The sequence below is a fragment of the Diceros bicornis genome, chromosome 4, assembly GCF_020826845.1.
Source record: "Diceros bicornis minor isolate mBicDic1 chromosome 4, mDicBic1.mat.cur, whole genome shotgun sequence".
Lineage (NCBI taxonomy): Eukaryota > Metazoa > Chordata > Mammalia > Perissodactyla > Rhinocerotidae > Diceros > Diceros bicornis.
The window spans coordinates 7,017,282-7,029,418 of record NC_080743.1 but is presented as its reverse complement, the minus strand read 5'-3'; positions in this window follow the sequence as shown (position 1 = coordinate 7,029,418).

The following is a 12,137-nucleotide window of genomic DNA, read 5'->3' as shown; positions in this document are numbered from 1 at the left end:
ATGATGTGCCCAGCACATTTAAATATACCCAGTGGATATTCATTAAATATCTGTGATGATAATACATGATACAGTATAATTTGCCTCTTAATTACCATGGAAAATTTTAACTCAAGCACTAAACAATGAGCTTCCCCCAGAGAAAATGAATTTGCCCGACAGAAAGTATTTTAAAGCACCTGGCAGAGCCCCTGGCGCAGCCTGATTTTTACTTTGAGCTGTTGAAGACGTGGATGCTGAAATAAGCTTCCCACTGCAGAACCATCCCCGCCACTGGGAATGGGACTAATATTCACATCATATCATTTTCTCTAATGGAACATAACCTGAAGTTCTGCTTCATGCATAATGATGCTTAGTTCTCTCAAGTTGTTGATAGAAATAGGCTCTAGAAGAACTAGATCTAGGTTATAACTGAAAAGATGAGCCTTGGCAAGAAGGAAGAAGGCTGTGTCCTCTTGTAGCTTAGCTCTACAAGAAAGATGTGTTCCTGCAAAGTAAACCTTACCCTCTCAGGCGAGCAAAGCCCCTTACAAGTGTTGTTCCATATTCCGCTTTGAATTCATGGAATCAACTTCCGTCTGTCAACTGGCTCAAAATTTACAAAAGGCATGGGATAATATGCATGTATGACTCAACTATTTCAAATATCCTTATGATATACTTTGCAGAAATGTATTAATTGTAGTTTTAAATTTATGTGTAAGTTTATTTAATTAATGTCTCTCTTCCACTGCCAAGAAAGCTCATTTGGCATATAGTAGGTACTCAATGATTATTTGCTGAATAAATTAGTGAATGAATGAACAATCAGTTTAAAAACTGATTGTATCCAGACACTCATTCATGTGCTCATTCAACAAATATGTGTTAGTTACTCCAAAGGATACAAACCTTGGTAAAGCATTAAGCTAATGGCCAGACCCTTTGCTTTCTTTCTTTATCAAATAATAACAATTCTCTGCCTCTTAGAAGTTTTGGCACGTACGTGACCACCAATAATAATAGCTATCATTCTTTATCATGTGCCAGATGATTTACATAAATATTTGGTTAAATTCTTACAATAACTCTGTGAAGTAAATGTTATCATTGTATTCATTTTATAGATAAAGAAACAGACCTAGAGAGTAAATAACTTACTGAAGGTCACATGTTTATAAGTGGTTGAAAGGGGATTAGAAATCAGGATCATTGAATTTCAGAGGCTGTTTTGTGACTACCATGGTTTTTCTGTTTTGTAAGAATTCATGGCTACTTGACGGTCCTTTTGGAACTTCTATAATTCAAAGATCTCGTTCCCGCCATTAATTATTTCTCTACTGCCATAGGATCCTGGGACTAGGCAGTTTCAAATTCTCAAAACTTTCTATCTAACATTTTCTTTTGCTCGGGCTTTAAAATATACTAACAGAGTTTGAGGACAAAATCACATTTCCACAGGAGTCACCCAACCCCACAAATTTGGCATGAGTTTGAAAATGCATCAGACTTATAACTCAAGTTATTAATCAAGTACAAAAATTTATTTATATCATATGTCTTTATAAAAATGATAATGATAATTGTTCCCTCTTACTAAGCTTTTTTTTTTTGTGTGAGGAAGATCAGCCCTGAGCTACCATGCTAATCCTCCTCTTTTTGCTGAGGAAGACCGGCTCTGAGCTAACATCCATTGCCAATCCTCCTCCTTTTTTTCCCTTTTTCTCCCCAAAGCCCCAGTAGACAGTTGCATGTCATAGTTGCACATCCTTCTAGTTGCTGTATGTGGGACGCGGCCTCAGCATGGCCCGAGAAGCGGTGCGTCGGTGCGTGCCCGGGATCCAAACCCGGGCCGCCAGCAGCGGAGCGCGTGCGCCTAACCGCTGAGCCACGGGCCGGCCCAGCCTCTCACTAAGCTTTAACTTCTATCGCCACATTTATAATTCATCTAAATACTTGGCATAAATGTACCGTAATTTTTAGTGGAAATGATTAATCACTTGCCCAAGAAATCCATTTAGAACCAAGTTCACCTTTTTTTCCTTACCCATTTAATATCTAAATGAGACTCAAAATCTTGAGGGCCCAGTCCATTTAGCTCTTCTGGGCTACACAAAGGATCACCATATGCCACAGGCTCTTCAGGTAGATATCCATAATCTAATGGGAGAAAAATATTTTTATCCTGGTTGTAGGCTTCCTCTTCAGTAGATGCAAGATAGTCAACACCACCACTGACTCTAAGTGGAAACAAATTAGGGTACAAACATGAAAAATATCAAGTTGTAGATACAAATTTAAGCCCATACATTAGTAAATAATTATATTCTTATATATCCAGTGCATATTTTGCACATCCTACTTGGTCTTGGCATCAGAAAGAATTGAGTTTCTCTTGAACAGCTGGACTGTTTTTATTTTATGTGGCTTGTAAAATTGATTGGAATTTTTTTGCTGCTGATTGCTAGAAAGGTTAGAGTCAGGTTTGTCTACTGGTGATTGGAACTATATAAGAGGCTGTGGTACAAGTCCTCTATAGCCTCATTGCTGGTTCTATTTTATGTCCCTACCCTAACTCTGTCATCTTATTTTTCATTTGCTTTTAATTTTAATTACTCTTTGTAGTTCAAATAACTTAGTAAACTGCCTTAAAATACCTAAAATGGTAATTTATTTCTTCCTTTCCAAACTTTATATTTTTTTCTTGCCTTGTTACACTGGCTAGAACCACCAGTTTGAGGACAAAGTGATGATAGCGAGCATTCTTGTCTTAGTCACAGTCTCAGAGGGGTGGCTTTCAATAGGTTTGCTGGTTTTTTTTTTTTTTTTGTAAATACTCTTGATCAGATTAAAGATGTTTCCTTCTATTTTAGGTTTTTAAAGAGTTTTTATTATGAGTGGATGTTGACTGTTATCAAATAATTTTTCTGAGTCTATCAACATATGATGTGTCTTCTATATTTTATTGATGTGATGAATTCTGTTGATTTTCTAAATTTGAATTACTAGAAATAAACCTAGGTTGGTTATATTTTATTATTCTTTTTATAAATTCCTGGATTTGGTGTCCCAATATTTTATTTAGGATTTTTGTATCTAAGTTCATTAAAAAATATTGGCCTACAATTTTTTTTTACGCTGTTGTCAGGTTTCATTATCGAGGTTATGCAGGTCTCACAAAAAAGTTGGGAAGTGTTCTTTTTCTTTTCCCCCCTATTTTCTAGAAAAGCTTGTGTAAGATGCATTATTTCTTCCTTTATATATTTTGAAAAACTCATTGGTATTGCTATTTGAACTTGAAGTTTTCTCTATGGAAAGGTGTTTAATTACACATTAAATTTCTTTAGCAGTTATAGAATTCCTTGATTTTGTATTTCTTCTTCTGTCACTTTTGGTGAGTTTTATTTTCCTAGAAATGTGTCTATTTTATTTAAATTTTCAAATTTGCTGACATAAATTTGTTCGTAATTATTTTTATGTTCTTTCTCTGTCTCTCTCTTTTTTTCTTTTTTGGTGAGGAAGATTGGCCCTGAGCTAACGTCTGTGCCCATCTTCCTCTATTTTGTTTGTGGGATGCTACCACAGCATGGCTTGATGAGCGGTGCGTAGGTCCGCACCTGGGATCTGAACCCGCGAACCTTGGGCTGTCAAAGCAGAGCACGCGAACTTAACCACTACACCACTGAGCTGGCCCTTTTATGGTCTTTTTAATGTGCCCTTTTTCATTCCTTCTCCTTTTTGTCTTGATATTTGCATCTGTTACTTATCGATTTTATTAGTCTTTTTAAAGAGACAGTTTTTACTCTGTTGATTTTTTGTATTATATACTTGTTTTCCATTTCAACATTTTCTGCTTTTACTATTTATTTTCTTTCTCCTGCTTACTGTGTTTTTAGTTTGTTCTTATTATTCTAACACCTTGGGATGACTACTTAGACCGTTGTTCTATTCTTTACATGATTTCAATCTTTCGGATTTTGTTTGAGAAGCCCAGGGTCACATCCCTAAACCAGGGTGAGCCCCCAAGGTATGGTCATGGCATATTGCTCAGCATGAACTGGTCAGAAGAATTGATCCTTCTTTACAATGCTCAAATTATAATTACTCAGTCTCCATGAGACTAGCTTGCAGCTTCCTTGTGCTTTGAATCCCACCTTTTGAGAAGAACTAATTTGTTCTTCATCTCTTTTCCTACTGAGAATGCAGAATGGCTCCTCCCAGGTCTTCAACAGAGTTTTCTTCTTTTGTAGCAGCTTTTACTAAAGCTAGCCCAGCTAGGAACATAGACCCAATTTTGTTTACAATTATAGATTCCTCAGGTAGGCTAGAAACGTAGGCAGCTCCTATTATACGAGAATCACATACCACCGCTACCTAAAGTGAATGAGAGAAGCAAACAAAAGACATTATTTTTCAGGCCTTAATATTATATGGCTATATTTATCTTCTGTGCCAAGGACTAAAAAGTCATTTTATGAAACAGTAAAATAAAACTTATAAAAACATGATATACCCAGTGCTGGTGAGAATGTAGTGAAATTGGTCTCCTCATAATTTCTGGTAGAACTGTAAACTTCACTAAAATAATTTGGCACCACATATCAGGGAGAGTATAAATTGCTATAAACCTTCTGGAAACAATTTGTAAAAACATATCAAGAAAAATAAGAAAGTTGATAAACATTTTATTCAATAATTCCACTGCTAAGTAATCTAATCCTTAAAAAATTTATCAAATGACTTTATTATAGTGAAATATTAGGAATAACCTAAATTTCCAAAAATAGACGAATCATTGAGCAAATTATAATACATCTATAAAATTTAATATTACGCAGCCATTGTTGATGACCGGGAAGATAACACAGCAACTTAGGAAAATGCAAATGATTCTGATGTAAAGTTAAACATAAACATAAACAAAGATCACGTGTACAACCTGATTATAATTACATAAACAAATGCATATGAAGAGAAGACTAGAAAGGAATGTGCCAGAATAACAATAATGTTTCGTCAGTATTATGGGGGGATTGTTTTCTTTTTCTTTGAATTTTGATTTTTTTTTCAAAGTCACTGATAATTCTATAATGAAAATAATACATAAGTTTTCAAAGGAAAGAAAAACTTCAAATATTTAAAATTATTTTTAAGTAACAATTTTATAAATAGAACCTAATATGTTACACAAGTAATTTATTAAATATACAATTTTTTAAATCCTACATAATTTTGGAGCTACCTGTGGGATTTTCATTAAAGACAGTAATGTAATGTTGTATACCACCCTACCACCATGCTTTTCATCTGGAAAAATGTCTGCCTGGGGAGAGGGTCACACAGATATAAACTAACACGGTCCACAGAAGACTTCAATTAAGACTTTTTAAATAAGAATCAGTTTCTATTAAAAAATTTACCAGCTGATACACATACTATTAATCATGTGTTATACATTTTCAAAATTTCTACTCAGTATTCTAAAACTATAACTAAGCTATAAAATTATATTCTAAATTTTAAAATATTAAAGTATATTTTAAATATTACTAAATATTTACTAATATTTACTAATTTAAATATTACTAAATAAAAACTGGAAAGTCTTATAACTATAAGACTTTTTCTTATACCTTATAACTACATTTTTTCCTTTGTTTACAAATGACTTTAGAATTAATATGTACATATATACATTTTTAATATTTTTTTGAGGAAGATCAGCCCTGAGCGAACTTCCATGCCAATCCTCCTCTTTTTGCTGAGGAAGACCGGCCCTGAGCTAACATCTATTGCTAATCCTCCTGTTTTTTTTTTTTGCCTTTTTCTCCCCGAAGCCCCAGTAGATAGTTGTATGTCATAGTTGCACGTAGTTGCAACTGCTGTATGTGGGGCGCTGCCTCAGCATGGCTGGACAAGTGGTGTGTTGGTGTACGTCTGGGATCCGAACTCAGGCTGCCAGTAGTGGAGCACACGCACTTAACCACCAAGCCACAGGGCAGGCCCCCCATATATGCATTTTTAAACAACTGCAATAAAAACTCTTAGTAAATTAAGAACAGCTGGAAACATCCTTAACTTAATAAAGAGTCATCTATTACAAAATGACAACATAAAGTACTTATCTAACTCTTAAACTGTAGAGCATTCTAATAAAATCTAAGACAGGAAAATTATTACCCTTGGTAATAAATATTGTCTGGCTGTGTTAAGAAATACAATACAATAGAAAAAAGAAATAAATAGTACAAAATATCACAAAGTAAAGGAATTTTTATCTCTATATACAGATAACATGACAGTCTACCTACAATATCCAAGAGAATCAAGCAAAAATTTTAAAAACAAATAAGAAAATTGGTGGCACAGATTGAGAAAGGGATTTTTTTCTTGTATAAGAGCAAAGGTCATTTTTAAAATGTAATGAAAAATGATCCCATTAAAGCATGTTTTATAACATAGTTCAGAATAAAGTTAAAAAGAAAAATCTAACACTTCTCTACAGTCAACTCGAGAACTTTATGGAAGACAAAATAAAACCTGAGTAACTAGAGAAGTGTACTATATTCTGGATAGGAACACTGGGCTTGACAAACTGATTCCAAAGTTCATCTGGGAGAAGAAATGTCAAAGAGTAGCCTAAATATTGCAGACAAGACAAAAAGGAAGAGGAAGGAGGAGGAGGAGGAGGAGGAAGGGGAGAGACGGAGAAAGAGGAGAAGGGGGAGCAAAGGAAGGTGGGGGAAGAGGAGAGGAGAGGAAGAGAAGGAGGGAAGCAGAGAAGGGGGAGGAGGAAGAAGGGGAGGAGAGGAGCTCAGGAAGGAGGAAGGGAGGGAAGAGAGAACTAATCCTATCAGATATCAAAACATACAACGAATCCATAGTAATTAAAACTTTGTGGTATTCAATTATTGACAGACAGGCAGATCAGGGGAGCTGAACACACGGTCCAGAAATAGACACATGCATATAGGTTAATATAAAAGTAGTAGTTCAAATCAATAGGAAAATTTCCTATCTTTTGAGAAAAAAGGGTGTCGGATTTCTACCTCCCATAATACACAAAATGAATTTCAGATGGATTAAAAATCATAAAGAGAAGGGAAGTTTGTTTGTATAATATTGGAGGGGGGCGCCTGCCTACATATGACAAACTCCAGAAGTCAAACAACAACCAAGAAAAAAAAAGACAGAGATTTGACTACGTAAAAAAATAACACTTCCATAGGAGGAAAACACTACAAATGTTCAATCTAAATTGGAGTTAAAATCCAAATGACAATGGGGCAGAAAATATTTGTAGAATATACCAACCCAGCAGTTAATAGTCAAAAGTATACAAAAAGCTCCTATGAATCAATGAATAACAACCAGAATGAGTTAATAGATAAATGGGCAAAATTATAAACATATACTTCACAGGACAAAAAATGGAGATGTCTAATAAATATATGCAGAAAATTTTCAATATCAGTAATAATTTTTTCTTTTTGGTGAGGAAGATTGGTCCTGAGCTAACACCTGTTGCCAATCTTCCTTTTTTTTTTTTTTCGCTTGAAGAATATTCTCCCTAAGCTAACATCTGTGCCAATCTTCCTCTACTTTGTGTGTCGATCACTGCCTCAGCATGGCTGACAAGCCGTGTAGGTCTGCTCCGGGGATCTGAACCCACAAACCTGGACTGCTGAAGCGGAGCGTGCCAAACTTAACCACTATGCCACTGGGCTGGCCCTCAATATCAGTAATAATTTTTAAATTATAATTAATATACCAGTGGGGTTTTTATTTCACTTGAAAGTTTAGAAAACAGGAGAACCAGTAATGTCCAGTGTTGGTAAAGATGGGAAGAAGTTGGCACTCTTCTTTAGATAGAGGTGTGTATTTGTACAATGTTTTGGAGGACAATTTTGAACTATCTAGGAAAATTTATCTCTCCTTTTTGATTTACTTTACTTTTCTATTTTTCATGGAGATATGACATATCTACTCTAAAACATGTAAAGTGCACTAATACTAAAGATGCAATTTAATGATTTTTTACACGTGTAAAATATCATGTAACCATTACTTAAGATATGGTAACTCCTATCATTAAAAGAGAAATGACAGTAACTATTCAAGTAGTTATTCAAGCAACTATTCTTGAATATCATGTAAAAGAAATCATACAGTTAGTATTCTTTTTGTGTCTGGTTTCTTTCAATAACATGTCTGTGTGATTCATCTACATGGATGAGTAGATCAGTATTTCAATTCTTTGTCAATTTACTGTTGATAAACCTTTAGATTATTTCTAGTTTGGGGCTGTTAGGAATAAAGCTATTGTGAACATTGTTGTGCATGTCTTTTGGTGGGTATGTATGCTATGTATATATATATGGTGGGTATATATGAGCAATATACTCACTGCTCTTGGGACTACTGGGTCATAGAATACTTTTAGCTTTAATGGATATTTCCAAATAGTTTTCCAAAGTGCTGTATTAATTTACACTCCCAGGAACAATGTATGAGAATTCCAGTTGCTCCATATCCTTCCCAACATTGGTTATTGCCAGTCTTTAATTTTAGCCATTCACGTGGGGGTCTGATGGTATCTCCTTGTGGCTTTAATTTGCATTTCCCAGATGAATAATAATATTAAGCACCTTTTCATATGCATACAGGTCATTTGAACATCCCCTTTTGTGAAACACTGTTTCTAATAAAATTTGAAATGTACATATACCTTAACCCAGCCCTTCCACTTCTAGGAATCTATTCTACAAAAATATTCAATCTATTTCTGCATGAAATATGTATATTGGAGCATTGCTTATAATACCAAAACAATGGAAACAACTCCCTTGTTTTGTTTAGGAAAATATGAGAAACTAGGCAGCTATCTGTATAATGAAGTTAATCCATGAAAAATGGAGTTTGAACACTTTTCTTGCCCTAGGGGATACACAGAGCACAGCCAGAGACTTTTCATACATTTTGAGGTCTACACTTTCCATACATTTGACAAGCTCCAAAAAAAAAGATAATTAAAACCTTTCCTATCAATCTCTGACTTTTTTACTTTTTAACTGACTTTTTAACAATCTGGCCACTGTCAGATCCTCCAGCCTCATCATCCATCATTTCCCCTTGTGATCTCTGATCCAGCTACAGTGGACTATCTCAGTTTGTTCAACATATATGCTCTCTTGCACCTACAGGCCTGTCCACCTACATTTCCATCTACCTGGAAAGCTCATCTCTACCCCCTACATCTTGTCCTCATCTCCACCTAGCTAATTCCTACTCATCCCTCAAGTTTTAGCTGAAGTTACTCATCCCTCAAGTTTTAGTTGAAGTATCACTTCTTCAGGAAGGACACATCTGATTCCTAGACTAAGTTAGATATCCTAATATATGCTCCCATAGCTGATTTAGCTGAAACGCTTAACATATTTTTAATTAGTTATTAATCTATATCTTCCCTGCCAAAATATAGGCTCCATACACGCCTACCTTATTCATTATATCCCTAGCCCCTAGTAAAATGCTTACCCCAAATCAGGTACTCAGAAAATACTTGTTGAAGTGAATTAAACTGATTGCAGAATTCCAAACAGGTGACATGTTACCACATTACCATTAGTTACTACACGTTAGCTCAGTGAAATTCTTGAAGAAAAGAAGATCCCAGAGTTAGAGAAATTAATCTCTTTAATTAGTTTCATAGCCAGGAACTAGCACAGCTTACACAGAATATCATTAATGTTCCAGAAATCAAAGATTAGAAACCTTCTACCAGAAGTGAAGATTATCATTGTTGTCCGATGATAATAATTGATATGAGTCTATAAAGAAATCAAATGACTAGTCATCATTTCTATTATTACCTGTAGTGGCAAGAACGCTCCTCCATTATCAGCAAAGTACACAATTGCAGGGTGGTTCTTGATGGCAATATCTTGTGCTCGACGTTGTTTGTTCACTATAAGAGGATGTAGTGACCCACCTTTCACTGTTGCATCATTTGCCGTTAACATACGCCAGACTCCACATCTTTCCAATTCCTATAGGATAATACATAAACAATTGGATCTTAAAATATGAAAAATGTGTGTGTTCATCCACGAGTGCTGTCTTCTGCTCTCTCCCTCTACATTCACTTTCCTCCCTCAATACATTGTGAAGTTGGCTCAGGCATCAACTCCTATTGCAGAAAAGCTTGTGGGCTAACAGTGATTTTTCAGGCAGCCTGAATCAGTTCCTTCTAGTCCACTCTCAGGCTTTAAGTTAAGCATGCTTTTACACTAGTCTCTTAAAAAAGGAAAAGTGAAGGGCTGGCCAGGTGGCGTAGTGGTTAAGTTCGTGCGCTCCACTTCTGTGGCCTAGGGTTTGCAGGTTTGGATCCTGGGCACCGACCTACACACAGCTCATCAAGCCATGCTGTGACAGGCGTCCCACATATAAAGTAGAAGAAGATGGGCATGGATGTTAGCCCAGGGCCAACCTTCCTCAGCAAAAAGAGGAGGATTGGCAACAGATGTTAGGTCAGGGCTAATCTTCCTCACACACACACACACACACGCACGCACAACGAAAAGTGTCTGTGTGTTGGGTGTGTGGTAGATGTGTGGTAAAAACTGGCAAGAAATTCTCCCTATCCCGTTATCCAAACCGTTCTGCAGTGCAACTATGCAGCCCTTCCCATCCCATTGATGTAGAGTCTCTCTCCACCCTCTTAAGCTGAGCTCAGTCATGTGACTTACTGTAGCCAAGGGGATTTCAGCAAACATGATGCAAACAGAGGCCTGAAAAGTGCTTGTGTACTGGGGCTTGCTCTCACTTGCTGCTTTTAGGAACCTATCACCACAACCACGTGAACAAGCCTGGGCTAGCCAATGGCCCGTTAACCTTCAACACCCACGATGACAGTCAGCTGCCAGGAGGTAAGTGAGCCGTGTGTGATTGCTAGCTGACAGCAAATGCATGTGAGACCACTCAGACCAAACTGCCAATGCACAGAAGAGTAAGAAAACAAATAATCATTAGTTTAAGCCACCAAGTTTTGGGATGGTTTGCTGCACAACAAAAGCTAACTGATATAGGATGTATGAAATGAAAAGAAAGCAACAGACTCAGCTGCTTGTCACCCTGTGTTCCCAGCCTTGGCTCCGGGGTGGAATGGTCCGTGGGTCTGGGTATGAATCCGCTTAGTGATGCAGTGTTCACAGAACCCAAAAGCACAATGGCCTAGTCGTTAGTGTGCGTCTTTCCAAGCCCAGCAGGAGAGGGGAATTGGGGTTGGTTCACAAATCGCCATGCTAATACAGTATGAACATAACACCAAAGACAAAGACATTTCTGTGGTCACACGGATGGCTCCATACTCTATCAGAAGGGGGAGGGATTATTTCTCATTAACTAATGAAGGGTAGTGGAACATGCCACCCCAAAAATAAGTCACTTTGGCTTATTGATCATTTTGAGCTGTAGGTACTGAAAAACAGCAAATGCAGAGAGAGGCTTTCTCTGAATTCCCCTTATCTGCCTAAAGACAGATCCTCCAGAAGGAACTCAGTTGTCCTAAAGCCCCTCCCCTGGAGTTTCCTCAGCCAGGGAAGCATTCTTATCACAGGAGAAGAGACCAGAAGTCAACACCACACCCAGACCAGCTGTCACAGGCTGTCATACCTCCTAGCTATCTTTCTGAGGGCCCATTCACCTTTCCTAAAAATCATTTACTCACCCCAAGAGGCCTATATCTCCTGGGCCCTTTCCCTATCACAATGGTATTTAAGTCTGAATTCTAAACCACCTCAGGGAGTTACTCACTTTTCCAGGATGTCTCCCATGTATACTTGAAATATACAGGTTAATAAATTTCTGTTTGTTTTTCTCTTGTTAATCTGTCTTTTAGTACTGGGTCAGTTAAGAACTCAAAAAGGTAGAGGGAAAATTATTGTTCCTCCTCTACACTAACAAACTAACAAGTATAGTTGGTGAGTGGGGGTCTACTGAACATTGGCTCAATTGCTTTCTCTGACTGAAGGAATAATATTGGGTAATACTCAATTAAAATATCCTTCTGACCGACTTAAATTAACTAGAAAAATAACTGTATCCCTGAATCAGAAATTATTTCAAGGCAAAACATATTTTGTTAGTTGAATCTT